The sequence below is a fragment of the Mesocricetus auratus genome, unplaced genomic scaffold (assembly GCF_017639785.1).
Source record: "Mesocricetus auratus isolate SY011 unplaced genomic scaffold, BCM_Maur_2.0 Super-Scaffold_100019, whole genome shotgun sequence".
In the NCBI taxonomy this organism is placed as follows: domain Eukaryota; kingdom Metazoa; phylum Chordata; class Mammalia; order Rodentia; family Cricetidae; genus Mesocricetus; species Mesocricetus auratus.
The window spans coordinates 8,516,957-8,531,734 of NW_024429200.1; the positions used below are offsets into that span (position 1 = coordinate 8,516,957).

At 41.7% G+C, this 14,778-nt stretch overlaps 1 pseudogene; it reads right to left on the bottom strand.

The window, feature by feature from the left end:
* Window positions 1-7,063: 7,063 nt before the first annotated feature.
* The window catches only part of LOC101824374, a 29,161-nt pseudogene continuing 21,446 nt past the window's right edge, over window positions 7,064-14,778 (bottom strand).

Here is a 14,778-nt window from a genome sequence, read left to right on the forward strand (position 1 = left end):
TCCGTGGTTAAGAGCACTTGCTGTTCTTGCATAGGGCCTGGCTTCAGTTCCCAGCACCCACAGGCAGGCCACCATTGTCTGTTATCCCAGTTCCAGGAGGCCCAATGCTTTCTTCTAGCCTTCATGGACATCAGATACACATGTGGTACACATCCGTACACATAAAATAAAAATAAATTCTTAAAATAAATAACAAAATGTCAGGCCTGGAGAAATGTCTCTGTAGTTAGAAATGCTGATTTCTCTTTCAGAAGATGTGGGTTTCATAGTCAGAACCCACATGGTGGCTCACAAGCATTTGTAACTCCAGTGCCAGGGGATCTGAGGCTCTGTCAGAAACCAGAGACATCCTCAAGCATTGCACACATGTGCAATGTGCATACATACATGCAGGCAAAATGCCCACACATATAAAAATAATATAAACCAATCTGAACTGAAAAATGTCTTAGCTGACAATCATTAGATCATGGGACTTGAGCATTCTCAAAAAGGACTTAACTGGAAGGAACCTAGACAACTAAACCTACTGTAGATCCGTCACTCCTGTCACGGTGAAAGCTAAGTTGCCAGGGCATGTGTTTCCTCTACTTGTGGACTTCTCCAGAGGAGCATGAGAACAAACAACCTAAAAGAGACACCTGGCCCACCATGATTCAGAAGGGAAAAACTGTGACCTTACTTCATCAATATTCCACCTGTCTCATAAATATTCATTAAAAAATACAGAACCCTTATAGGGCAGCTCACTTTGGTCTTTCTGTGGAGTGCTTCCTTGGCTTTGTTAAATATACTGCTGCGCAAACTGACCTTGTATCTCAATCCGCTCCTCACAACATGAGCAAAAATAATAAAAAACATCTAGTTCTATTAAAAACGAAAGAGCTAGGCTTTACTATTTAGCATATGATTGACACTGACAGCTTGCCTTGGTTCATGACATTTGTTGACAGTGGTATCCTGGGGAGAGAGGAATTCTACTCAAAGCCAATGAGCTGGCATTGACATTGACCTCCATTCTCATTCACTCTATTGCATCGAGTTCTGACATGTTGCAATTTGCATGTAAACAGTTACATGGATTTACTGATTCCCTTATTTAATTTTAATCCACAAAAATGAAGTGAAGGCTTTAAAATATTCCTGCAGAGAGACCATGAATTGAGTCGAATTTTAATAATAAAGCACAAGGAAGCAAAGAGTTGGTGGGGCTGATCCTTTTCCTCCAGAACAAACTGAGTGACAAGTTGTAGGTAAGGACGGTGATGAACTAATAGACTAAATGCGGTTCTCTTGCTTAAAGATATCTCGATTCCAATGTCACGAAAAATATATGACCCACATTTAGTAGCATATGAATATTACAAAGACTACAAATATTTTGTAATTATAAGCTGAAAGGAATGCTATTAATAAGACTATGCAACCAGCTGGGTATGGTGGGTTACATCTTTAATCCTAACATTCTTCCAATCTCAGCACACAGAAACAGCAAGAAAAAAATAAAAAGATGAAACTCAACAAGAATGTGGCGTTGATAAAGCATGCTGCAGCCCTACAACCTCCTTCTCCCGAGCAGCAGTGAGCCAGCCAAGAGAACTGAAATAAAGCCTCACTTTGTCCAGTGCCTAGTCACAGAGGGTAGGTCAGCTAGGTCCCATGGTAGCTTGCCTACACTGCTGAGAACCTACAAAATTCAGAAACACCCTTTGTCCTCCGGAATTGGAGGTTTTCTCTCTCTCACTTCAAGTCCCTATAATTTTATATGTCCCTGGTTTGATACTCGTAACTCTGATATTCCAGGAACTAGACAGTCTGTCTCTTTCCCTTCAGGACCCCTGTCATGTGATTTGTCACAGTTATCTCTTTTAATATTATCATATTTCAGAGCCTCATTATGGCTAGCTATGGCCATGAGCCTATAACCCTCCTATTAGTGTTTCTCTGAAAGGTAATTTCCCATTATCTCCTTTCTCCAAACATGCTTTTTTTTTGTTGTTGTTGTTGTTATTTCTAACACATACCCAAGGGGCATCATAGTCTGGCAAACACACACACATATCTTTCCCCAAATCCTTATCAGTGACATCTCACTAATTGCCTGAACTTAGCCTTGATTGAAGGATTTAGAACAAAGACATCTGAAAACACATGGAGAGAGAGAGAGAGACAGACACAGACACAGACATGGGTGTGTGTATTTGTATGGGTACATATGCATGTATGAAGGTCAGGGGTCAATCTTAGCTGTCATTCCTCGGACACCATCTATGTCTTTTCTTTTTTTCGACAGATTCTCACTGGGTATTTTATTTTATTTTATTTTAATTTTATTTTTTTTGGTTTTTCAAGACTCACTGGGTATTTTAGTTAGGGTTTCTATTGATGGGAAGATACACCATGACCATGGCAACTTACTTTAAACAATTTTTTTATAATTTACTTATTTGTATTTTATGTACATTGGTGTTTTGTCTGCATGCATGTCTGTGTGAGGGTGTTGGATTCCCCTGGAATAGGAGTTACAGACAGTTATGAGCTGCCATGTGAGTGCCGGGAATGGAACCAGGATCCTCTGGAAGAGCAGCCAGCATTGTTACCCACTGAGCCAACTTTCCAGCCCCATCACAGCAACTCTTATAAAGGAAAATGTTTAGTTGAGGTGGCAGCTTACAGTTCAGAGGCTCGGTCCTTTGTCATCATGGCGGGGAGCATGGCAGCCCGCAGGCAGACAAGGTGCTGGCTACAAATTGATCAGAAGACAGGAAGCAGACTCAGTGTCACACAGAGTAAAGCTTAAGCATGCATGAGAGCTCAAAGCCCGCCTTCTCATTTGACTATTGGGTCATCCCATTTCCAGCTCACCTTAGTTTACCCAATTGCACATTTAAAGTGTCTTCTCATTTCCCCCGTGTCAGCTCTTGTTTTCCTACCAATTGCTTGTTGCACCACAGGCAGAAAAAGAATTAAAAATTAAATGTAAACCAGATGAGATTTCCATGTTAAAACACCTGGATTTCCACTGTTGTGAGTAAAAAGAATTCAAATGTGGCCCTATGTTTTGTTTGTTTTTCATTGATTCCCTAAGACCAGTCCTTGAACAATGGTGCTGAACTTGGCTGGCATGATTAAGGTATGTGTTCTGTACACTTTCCTGAACTTCTGGATAGGATTCACTTCAGTTACCCAAGTGGGAGTTAGCATGACCATGCACCCTTTACTGGTACTGTAGCTTCCCTGTCTCCCTTTCCCATGCCTCTATTAAAGATATCTACATTCCTAAAATGTTGTTTGCATTTAAATACTTATGTCTTAGTATAAACGCATTTGACTTCCATAAGCTCATAGGGACAGGCATTATTAGGAGGTGTAGTCTTGTTGGAGTAGGTGTGGCCTTGTTCGAAGAGGTGGGATACTGTGTGGTTGGGCTTTGAGGTCTCCTATACTCAAGCTATGCCTAGTGTCACAACTGACTTCCTGTTGACTACAGATCAAGTTGTAGAACTCTGAGCTCCTTCTCATGCTGCTATGTTCTGCCATGATGATAATGAACTACACCTCTGGACTGTAAGCCAGCCTCAATTAAATGTTTTCTTTTGTAAGAGTTGTCATGGTCATGGTGTCTCTTCACGGCAATAGAAACCATAAGTAAGACAACTTGTGTCAAGGACTGCTTCCAACAAACTCAAAGTACCAAAAGAATGTGCTGGAAGAAGGTCTGTAACTTTCTATCCTTCCAGTCTGCATGACAGCGCTTAAGCTGCCTTCACGATACTCTGGTATAACTCTGAACACTGAATCCAAGTGTGGTCAGTTGTCATGTCCAGAGAGTGGCAACAGAAGTAGGCAGATGCCTGGACCCTAGAACATTTTTGTTTCTCTGTTCCCTCCCTTTCCTCTCCAAACCCCCAAACTCACACATAAACACAACAAAAGAAAATAGAAAGAATGACCTAAGATATAGTTTGAGGCTATTATAAATAAGTAGTGAGAGAATGAGAAGTCAATGCAGATTTTTTTTAACTTTTAACTTGAACAACAGGGAAACCAGCAGAGCTCTTGCTAATTCCAGAAAGTTAAGGAGCCACACATTTGGGGGTAAAAAACATTAAGAATTATGTCTTCAACATTTTATGTTTGAAATGTCAGTCATTTAAGTGAAGTGATTGAGTAGGCAGTTTAAGATACAAATCCATACTTTAAGGAGAAGTTTGGTTTGAAGTATAAATTTAGGGCTTAATAACATTAATTTAGGTGTCAAATGAGAGATAACATTTAAAGCCAGTGGTCCAAACTTTTAGTTTTAATATTATTGTGGAAAAGATTTCTACCCTGGTGCCCAATATTTTCTGTTTCACAGTCCAGAACTACTTTTTCTGCCCTACTTGCTATCTCCTGGAGAACATGTCTTAGTCTGTTTCCTGTTACTATAAGCTTAGTAGCTTATCGAGTAAAGAGGATGTTTGATTCATAATTCTGGTAGCTGGAGGCCCATGCATATCCTGGCAAGAGTCCTCTGGTTAAGTCCTAGCATGATAAAGAAACAAAAAAGGGAATAGGCCACATCCATCAAGGGCCAATGTTTGTGTAGCCCTGATTCAAAACAACCTGCTCCTAAGAAACCCAATCCAGTCATGTAAGAGAAACAATTCCCAAGTCCACTCCCAAAACCCCAGATAATTGACCTCATGATCTAATCATCTGCCATCAGACTCCATGTATTAATGTTTCTACTACTCTAATACCATATGTTGGGATTCAAGCTTCCAGAGCATGAAACTCTGCAGCACAAACCACATCTAAAACATAGCAAAAATATGTACAGAGCTCCCTGGACCCTGGTTTGGTTGAGTACTTTTTGTGGGGCCATGGCCTCACTCCCAGGATACCAGAGGGAGGCAGCATGAGGATCCATGTACTCACTGTACTCACTGTCAACACCGCTCAGGCAATACATGAGGTCTATTTCCTAGAAAAATCAAACTAGAGAGAGAGTCTTGATTGGCATGCAAAGAGGAGGCTCCAAGAGAAATATATCTGGGAAATTCCAATGGATCAATTTCCTGACAAGTTTTCAATGACTCTTTCCAGTTCTCTGGGTTTTCACAGAACAGTTGATAAACTCAAAGTACATTTTAAACTACAGGAAAAAAACAAAAAGAACAATGATTTAGCTACAGGATTAGAACTAAACTGTTGCTTCCTAATACTAAAAAGGAGTTTAGCATAGTGCTGACATGAAATGAGAGTAGATGGCTTGGGAACCTACTTCTATTGTTTTGTTAAATGAACTCATTGAAAAACTGCCTTCCAAATGTTTGCACAACAGTGCTGCTCTCAATCTTGGCCAGCATGACTTCTTCCTGAAGTGAGGATCAGTTAATGAAGAGACTCACAGTGAGCTAACATGCTGAGAATAAGTGACTGTAGGGTACTCGGCCCTAAAGGGGGGCATCTATATCAACAACACCCTTCCATGCAAGGCTCAGAGAACATCGAGGAAGAGGGGTGGAAAGAACACAAAAGCAAGAGGACTGAGAAAGTGCCATGACATGGCCAACTCACTGAAGCCAAGGATACCTGTACAAGACTGGTACAAGATCAAGTCAATCAGATCCTTCAACATCCTAGCAGGCAGCACTAGCTGGACTCAATTGGTTACAAAACAAACAAACAAACCAAAGTAGAGGATGTTGGAAGGTGACTCACTGGGGGTGTTTAGGAGGAGAGTGAGAGGAGGAAATTGGGGGTGGGTATAATCAGGATTCATTGCATTATGCAACGTGTTTGAAATTGTCAAAGAACAAATGAAATAATTTCTAAAAAGATGAGCCTACACTATGACCCACCCATCCCACATTAATGCATTCTGTTTTGGCTTCAAGTTCTAGCAGACTGTTGAGTGACTTCGCTGATGGCTGTTCTGGTGTTGTGGGAAGCAGCACTGTTGTTCCCCACATCTCCATTGTTCATGCTAAATTTACGGCAGTCATCCTTTGCCACATTAAGGGTATATTTTTCTTTTCTATTTTAGCATGAGGAGTTTTATATGTTAATTAGAAGCAAAGGTTGAATTTGAGAAGACCTTAAAAAGCATAAATCAGTGTCAACTTCAATTTCCTCATTTGTCAATGTAGAGAATTACAGGAAAGGGTCTCCAAATATCGCTTTATCCTACATTCCTGGGACTAAATCATGTGGGGTGGGAGTGGGCATTTACTTGGTAATATATTATTTAGGATAGTCATTTGCACTCCTGGACATGTGATTTTTCTTGTTCTATCTCTCTGTGTAACAAGTTGGGAGGCTTTCCATCTTTTCTCTATTTCTGAAATAATTTATATGAAGTCAGAATTACCTATTTATTGAATGTTTGACAGAACTTGCCTATAAATTGTCTGTGACTGTAGCTTTTAAACAATAGATATTTGATTGCCTGTTAAAGTATTTTTATAGGTATTGAATTATTCAGTTTTTCACCTTTTCTGTCTATGCAAGTCAATAGGAAAATTTTATATTTTCCTGGAAAATAATCAATTTAATCAATATTTCCAAGTACAATGCTATAAAGCTTACACAATCTATTTTAATTTAAAAAACTATTGCTAAAACTTCAGTTTCTTCACTGTTTTTTCTTATGATTTACCCTGTTCTCTCTCATTTCTTCCCCTTAGATGGTCTCAAGTACGCCAGGGTAACCTTGAACTCACTGTGTACTGATATTACAGGTGGGCCACACCACACCTTATTTATGGGGTGCTGGGGATTAAACACAGGGCTTCATGTCTTATAGAAAAGTGTTCTACCAACTGAGCTACATCCCTAGACATTACTTTTTTTTCTTTTATGTTTAAAAAATTTTCCAAGATTGTGTTTATTTAAGGATACTTATACTTATTTTTTCTTTTAAAATAATTTATTTTATCTGTATTGAACCAGCAATATTTTATGTTTTATCAAATTTCTACTTTTTAAATAGATTTAATTCTCTTCTCCTTCTCCTTCTCCTTCTCCTTCTCCTTCTCCTTCTCCTTCTCCTTCTCCTTCTCCTTCTTCTTCTTCTTCAGTATAAAAACCCTTCTGTGGTAACCCCAGCTAGATCCTGGATCCTCTGAACTGAGACTATAGTGTGAGATTATATAAAATGGTCAGTGAATTTCTGATAAGGAGACTTGGTGAACACAGTCTCTTTCCAGAGGTGGGGGTCAGGAAGCTGTAGATCTTAGAGATGGTGTCAGAAGTGGCCTTGGCAAAGTTGCCCAGGGTGGCAGTGCAGCCCCTGGCTGCTGTGTAGCAGGCATCAATATGAATCATCATCAGTAGCTTCTTGGGCATAAGGGAAGAGACGATGCCAGCGCCTCTGCGGGCAAGGATGAGAAACACCAGCACAGAGCCACAGTGGCCGGTCACTCTGCATGGGGCATGTGGGCCTTGCCAGTCTTGTTCATCCAGTAGCCTGTCCACACAGGGACAATGGAAAGCTTGGACAAGACGATGGCCCCTCAGATGGCAGTGGCTACCTCCTTGGAGCACTTACCACCAAGACCAACATGACCATTGTATTCCCCAGTGATGACAAAAGCCTTGAATCTGGTCTGCTGGCCAGCGCGAGTCTGTTTCTGAACTAGCATGATCTTTAGAACCTCATCCTTTCGGGATGCGCTCAGAAAAAAACAATCAATAATCTCGGATTCCTTAATGGGCAGAGAGAACAGGCAGATCTCCAGGGACTGATCTCCACGTCCTTAACCAGGCGGCCCAGCTTGGTGACGGAGATCCACTCCTTGTCTTTGGCTCTACCTCCACGAGCCCCTCAGCCTCACCATGGCCACAGCCTTGACTATAACTGCTGCCAAATCCTCCGCAGAAGCCTCCAATCCCCTCCCTACCCCCATCCTCCTCATCCACCATTTGGTGTTTTCCAGAAGAAAAAGAAGTCAAAATTCTCTTTTATTTTCCTATATTCCCTCTGTCTTTTTGTTCTATCCAAGTTTTCTGTGGTAAATGACTAGTTCATTTATCTTTTTAAAGGCTAATATAATTCTTTCTTAAATTTTATTATTTTTATTTTTTGCATGGGTGTTTCTCTTGCACGCATGTCTGTGTACTACATGTGTGCCTGGTGCCCATGGAGGTCAGAACAGGTTGTCTGATCTCCTAAAACTGGAGTTACAGACAGTTGTGAGCCAACATGTGAGTGTTGGGGATTGAACCTAGGTCCTCCGGAAGAATAATCAGAGCTCTTAAACCTCTGCCATTCTTCCGGTCAATAGCTCATTTATTTTTAATCTTCCTCATTTTCTAATGGATATATTTAAGGCTATACATTTTGCTTTGATATGCCTAACAGGTTTTGACTACTGAGAGAATTTGTGGCTACTCTTCTCACCAATCTGTAATTTTAGTGTTGATGCAGTTTAAAAGATTGCTTAAATATTGTTAAACATTATTCAGTAATACTTAAATTTCCTTCGTGTCTGTGTGTGTGTGTGTGTGTGTGTGTGTGTGTGTGTGTGTAGGTGTGAAGCTGTATCTATGCCATGGTGTATTTGTAGAAGACAGAGGACAACCTTATATGTCAACTCTTAGGAGTCTTTTGTCGACCACTGTGTGAGCCAGGCTATCTGACCCTCAAGCTTCAGTGATCCTCCAGCCCCTGTCTCCCGAGTGCTGCATGGGTTCAAGTAACATATGGGTTCAAGTAACAGATTGTTTTAAAGATTCATTTTCATTATTTTTAATTATGTCTATGTGTGTCTGTGTGGTAAAAGACACTCGAATGTGTAGAGGTGCCCAAGGTGTCCAGAAGCGTCAGACCCCCTTGGAGATGGAGTTATAGGTAGCTGCGAGATCCCGTGTGGGTGCTGGGAACTGAATTTTCCCGTGTGGGTGCTGGGAACTGAATTCTGACCCTCTGCAGCAGCAACACCTGCTCTTAAGTGCTGAGCCATCACTCCAGACCATCAAGTACAGATTCTCTTTTGTTTTCTTTTCAAACATTTTACTTCTACTTGCTATTAGCTTGCGGCTCATTGATTCCAGCCCAGCTTTCTCCTTCTGGTGACAGAGAAGATGAAACTCTGTTTTCTTCTTCTTTTTTTTTTCTTTTAGATTTTTTTTTAACTTTAAATTAGAAACAAGCTTGTTTCACATATCAATCCCAGCCCCCCCCCCCGCCTTCCTCCAACTCCTCCAACTCTGCACCCAATCCCCACCTCACTCCCCAGGGAAGGTGAGGCCCTCCATGGGGGAATCTCCAGAGTCTGTCATTTCATCCAGGGCAGGACCTAGACCCTCCTCCATGTGTCTAGGATGAGAAAGCATCCCTCCATGTGGAATGGGCCCATATGCCAGATACTGATCTACTACCCGAGACCCCATAGATTGTCAAGACTGCCTCACTGACACCCAAATTCAGAGTGTCTGGATCAGTCCTATGCTGGCCTTTCAGTCATCAGTCTGGGGTCCATGAGCTCCCTTTGTTCAGGTCAACTGTTTCTGTGAGTTTCACCAGCCTGGTCTTGACCCCTTTATTTACCACTTCTCCCTCTTTGCAACTGGGTTCCAGGAGTTCAGTTCACTGTTTAGCTGTGGGTGTCTGCCTCTGCTTCCATCAGCCACTGGATGAAGGCTCTAGGATGGCATATAAGGTAATCCTCAACCTCATTATTGGGGAAGGGCTTTTAAGGTCTCCTCTCCACTATTGCTTAGTTTGCCAGTTGGTGTCATCCTTCTGGATCTCTCCTCAAACCTATAATGACCCCCTCTATTATGGTATCTCTCATCCTGTTCTCCTCTGTTCTTCCCCCGACTCAACTTTCCTGCTCCCCCACATGCTCCTATCCCCTCTTCTTCTCCCCCTCTCTTTTTCCCAGCTCCCTCTCCCCTCCCCCCCCATGCTCCCAATCTGTTTAGGAGATCCTGTCCCATTCCCCTTCTCTGGGGCAAGTACAGATTCTTTAAAGTTACTATTTTTGTGCTAAATATGATGAAGTGTTATATGCAAGATGTAATCACTCTTTATGTTCCTATGAGATACAGCATTTGTATTATCTAATTCCCATGACTAATGTAATTCCCAACTCATGCAAGTTTAGTGAGATTATGTATTATATTCTTACTGTGAGATATCAAAAGCCTCTGGTTTGTTTTCTATTTGTATAACTTCAATAAATACTGCTGTTCAAGTTTATTTTTCTTTTGTTTTGTGACAAAATAGGACTCCCTAGTAGCCGAGGCCATGCTCTTCCTCTTGCATTTTCACTAAGGTGGGTGGATAATCCAAATACTCTTATTCCTTGGAGGCCATATGGCCATGTGGACCATCCCTGTTGATTATAGTCAGATCAACTGTCATACTAGGAAATGGGATGACAGCTTAAGAACAAGATTTAGGTTGATAATGTGATTATTGAGGGTGATGTCAGTAAGAAAAGCACTGAAGATTGGGTGTCACCATTAAAGTCTCAAGAGATAACCTGGTCCTCCATGTACTCCAGGATACCCTTTAGGTAGTGTCTTAGCTAGGGTTTCTGTTGTTGTAGAGACACCATGACCATAGCAACTTTTATAAAGGAAAACATTTAATATGGGTAGTGGCTTACAGTTTTAGAGGTTCAGTCCATTATCATCATGGCAAAGAACATGGCAGCTTGCAGGCATAAGTAGCCAAGAGTCCTACATCTTACAGGCAGCAGGAAGTAGTCTATCTCACTGGGAGTAGCTTGAGCATGGGAGACCTCAAAGCCCAGTCCTACAGTGACACACTTCCTCCAAAAAGATCACACCTACTCCAATATAGCCATACCCCTAATAATGCCACTCCCTTTTGTGGTGATATATTATTTATGATTTATTAAAGCTTGTCTGAGGATTCAGAAAGTAAAGTCAGCCTCAAGCTATAGAGATCAGGTAGTGGTGGTACACACTAATCCAAGGACTCAGGAAACAAAGACAGATGGATCTACCTGAGGGCTACATGAGATTGAATCAATCTAAAAGAGCAACAGAACTCAGGCCTTTAATCCCAGCACTAGAGATAAAAGATAGGAGCAGGGTCTTTAGTAGTCAGTCTCAGGAATCTTCTGACACATTGAGGAGAGTAAAGCAGTCAGGAATTGCAGTCTGAGGTTTGGTAGTGTCAGGATTGCCTTTCAGTCTGAGGTAGAGGTAAGAGATAGTGGCCACCTATTTTGCTTTTCTGATCTTCAACTTGAGACTTGAACCCTAATATCTATCTCTGGGTCTTTTTTTTTTTTATCATGCTACACCATTTAAGGACCATTGTCTTTCAAACTTTCTTTTTCTTTTTCTTTTTTTTTCTTTTTCTTTTTTTGCTTTTTTGGGGGAGGAGGTTTCAAAACAGGGTTTCTCTGTGTGTACCCTGACTGTCATGGAACTCATTCTGTAGACAAAGCTGGCCTTGAACTCAGAAATCCAACCATCTCCTGAGTACTGAGATTAAAGGCAAGTGCCATCAATTCTGGTTAGGTGGCTTTTTAATGCCCACTTTATTATCTTCTCAATGCCATTATAACTGATACTTTCCTACAGGTGACAAGTCAAATTTGAGGCATATGGTGGATAGGGGCACAGAAGGCCATGTCATTGAGCCTTCGGTGCGATCCACAGCTTTAGTGACATAAGTAGATGCAGAGGTGATACTTTGGTTAGCACTACAGCCATCAGGCCAGTTTCCTAGAGGGGCAGTTCATGGATTTATTTGTGAAAGTGATGCTATCTGTGGACTGTGGTCATGAGACCCTTCATGATGCCCACATTGTCATGTATGACCTTGGCCAAGGTGACTGAGTTGGTGGCACAGGAGTCATTTCTTATCCTCCTTAGGGAGATACCTTCTTGTAGTTCATACTTGTCATAGAAACATCAGCAAAAGGAACAGAGATGATGTCCCTTCTGCATTCACTCTTATCCACGGTGGTGAAGACATCACCTCACTTGGTGTTGCCAGGATCCACCTGATGGAAGAGGGAGAGAGTCTCAGCCTTGTCTGTGATATAAAACATGCCATAGTGGAATCATGCTGGACTATGCAAACCATGCAACTGTGGTCAATGCAAGGCTCGTTGGTCGTTATAACACACACTTTGCTAAAGCTGAAACCAGCCCTGATAATCAGAGCTGTATAGGACCAGATCTATTCATTCCAACCTTCACCATCATGTCTCAGGGATACAGTTAGAACTGAGTAAAAAAAATGCTGCTGTCTGTCAAATGGGGAGGAGCAGGGAGCTCAAATCATTTTCATTAGTGAGAACAAATAGCCAGAAAGAAGTCAAACTTCTAGGGCTCAGGTCTGTGTTACTAGAGATCGGGGCCACCTACCTCATAGCTGTTTCTATGGTTCCATGTAGAACCCATCAAACTGCCCATAGAATCCACTCCACACAGCCAGAATAAAAACAAAAGGCCTCAACCAGTTAGTCCCAGTGTGGTCCAAAGAGTCAGAGCTGGAGAGAGGCTGTTAAACTGGTACACGATCTGTTGGTGATTAGAAGAGGCGCCAGAGGGAGGGTCAAGCAGAAGAGAGAACAGCAGGCAGCAGCTCCTCTCAAGGGCTTAAGGGAATTTCATTCCTGGAATTGTGTACAAAACCCTTGCCACAGTGTCTCAGATGTGCCCCACCTGCTTCTCCTTTGAACTTTAGATTGCATTATAAGAGCTAACATTTGCTTGTTTGGAAGGAGGCTGAGCCTCCTCTCAACCCTTTTCCCTGGCCATTTGAGAAAGGTCTGGAAGTGAGAAGGATTCTTTTAATAAGCAGACACAGAGCTTCCTCTCGCCAACAACACACTCATTCACCATCCATCTTACTTTATAAAAAAAAATGAGAATGCCAAGAGACTCTCCAGATTTGGTACAATTCCCTCGAAATATATCTCTCTGAATTCATAGACTGGTGCAGAATTTTCTGGCCTATACAGTGGGAAAACCAGATGGGGGTATGATGGAGTGAAAGCCATCCAAAATTGTTTGAAGGGGGCTTTGGAAACTAGATGGCATAATGAAATGACAAGGAGCTCTAACAGGGATTCCGATGACTTCCCCACTCCCTTCGCACCAACGCTGAATTCTTCAGCAGCTTAGAAGAATTATCTCCCAGGCTTGTCTGCAGCGCTCTTCCTCAGTGCAAACGAATGAAGAATTAGCTCCCAGGCTTGTCTGCAGCGCTCTTCCTCAGTGCAAACGAATGAAGGCGAAGGTGGACACGTCTGAGTGTTAGAGGCTGAGGCAACGCTTCCCTAGCCCTCTCTCCACCTCAAAATCATCCACACTCTAAATATTTCCTGGAGTCCCTGAGTCAAGAAAAGAGGGGGTCTTAAAACATCTCTTAAGTAGTTTTTTGAGGTGTTAAAATGTTATTCCAAATATGAATTCTGCAGGCAATTTGCACATAATAGTTTTATTTGTACCCTTTTACAACTTAAAGTCTTTGCAAACTACTTTCTTATGCAATCTTCCCTCAGAAAGCAGTTTGCTTAAAAAAAGCAGTTGATAAAAGTCGTAAGTGGCTGAGAAGTTACTGAGGAAAATCATTTACCTGCAAAATAAAATATTGATCAAATGGTTATGACTTGGAGTGAGCTCTCACATAAAGGGAAAAGTAAAATGCAAAGATGTAAAGGCACCCAAGTGAAGAGAGGCCTAGAAATAGAATTAATTACCAAGAGGCGATTATCTTCTGAAGAGCCAAAGTGCTTTACCTGGTCTCTCCACTTCCTGCCGTGTGAGAAGAATCCATGATAAGACCTGAAACTTACAAAAAATTAACTCAGTAGATTGCCTACATGGGCACGATAGGTCCCATTTGACATGCCTGTCTTTTCCCTTCTTTCCTGTTTTTCCCTTTCCTTTCCTTTTCATTTTCAGCCTGGACATTGACTGTCCCAGGCTTGGGCTTGCAATGTGAAGGAGGGTGACAGTGAACTTTAGGTCTTTCTGCTGCCTCCTCCAGAACACTGGGATGACAGGCATTGGACCGGCACCCCTCATTCTTGTGATGCTAGACATGGAATCCCAGGGTAAGGGAAGCAAGACTCTGCAAATGGAACTACATCCTCAGCTGTATTGACTGACTTTAAAGTAAGAGCTAAGAGGAGAAATACTAAAATATCTTAAAAGCAAATCTAATGATAATGCTTCGAACTCATATGAAATGAACTGAGTTTTATCATACTCAAGGGTTTGATTTTTTTTTAAAACTCCTGCCCATAGGTTACTGCATCTGAAGCACAGGGTAGCAGAAACAGGAAATGTCAGTGCTCACCAAGACACATGCTTCGTCTGCTTCACCTAAACATATCATAAGACTCCCAGTCCTTCCCAGTTATTGTTAGGAAGGCAGCTTGGGACACATTCTGGTCACTGCCATCACCACCTGTAAACCCACTCAAACTCCCATATACTAGATACAGTACATTCTCCATCACCTTCCATTGCTTAGCTGAAGACGAGGTTTTTCCATGAAGGGCTCTGTAAGCAGATGTTTCTCTGTTTTGTCCCATCCTGAAGCCACTTTTAAATAGTCACACAGAGGCTTAATATTAATTACAAAATGCTTGGTTGAACAGCTCAGGCCCATTGCAAACTAGCTCCAGCTTCTAAATCAACACATTTCTATTAATCTCTGTTTTGCCATGTGTCTCCTGTCCTTATCTGTCCTCTAATACATCTTGTTCCTCGGGTGACGGGTTGGCATCTTCCTTGACTCCGCCCTTTTTTCTCCTTCTATCCAGTTTGCATTTTCCACCTAGCTTT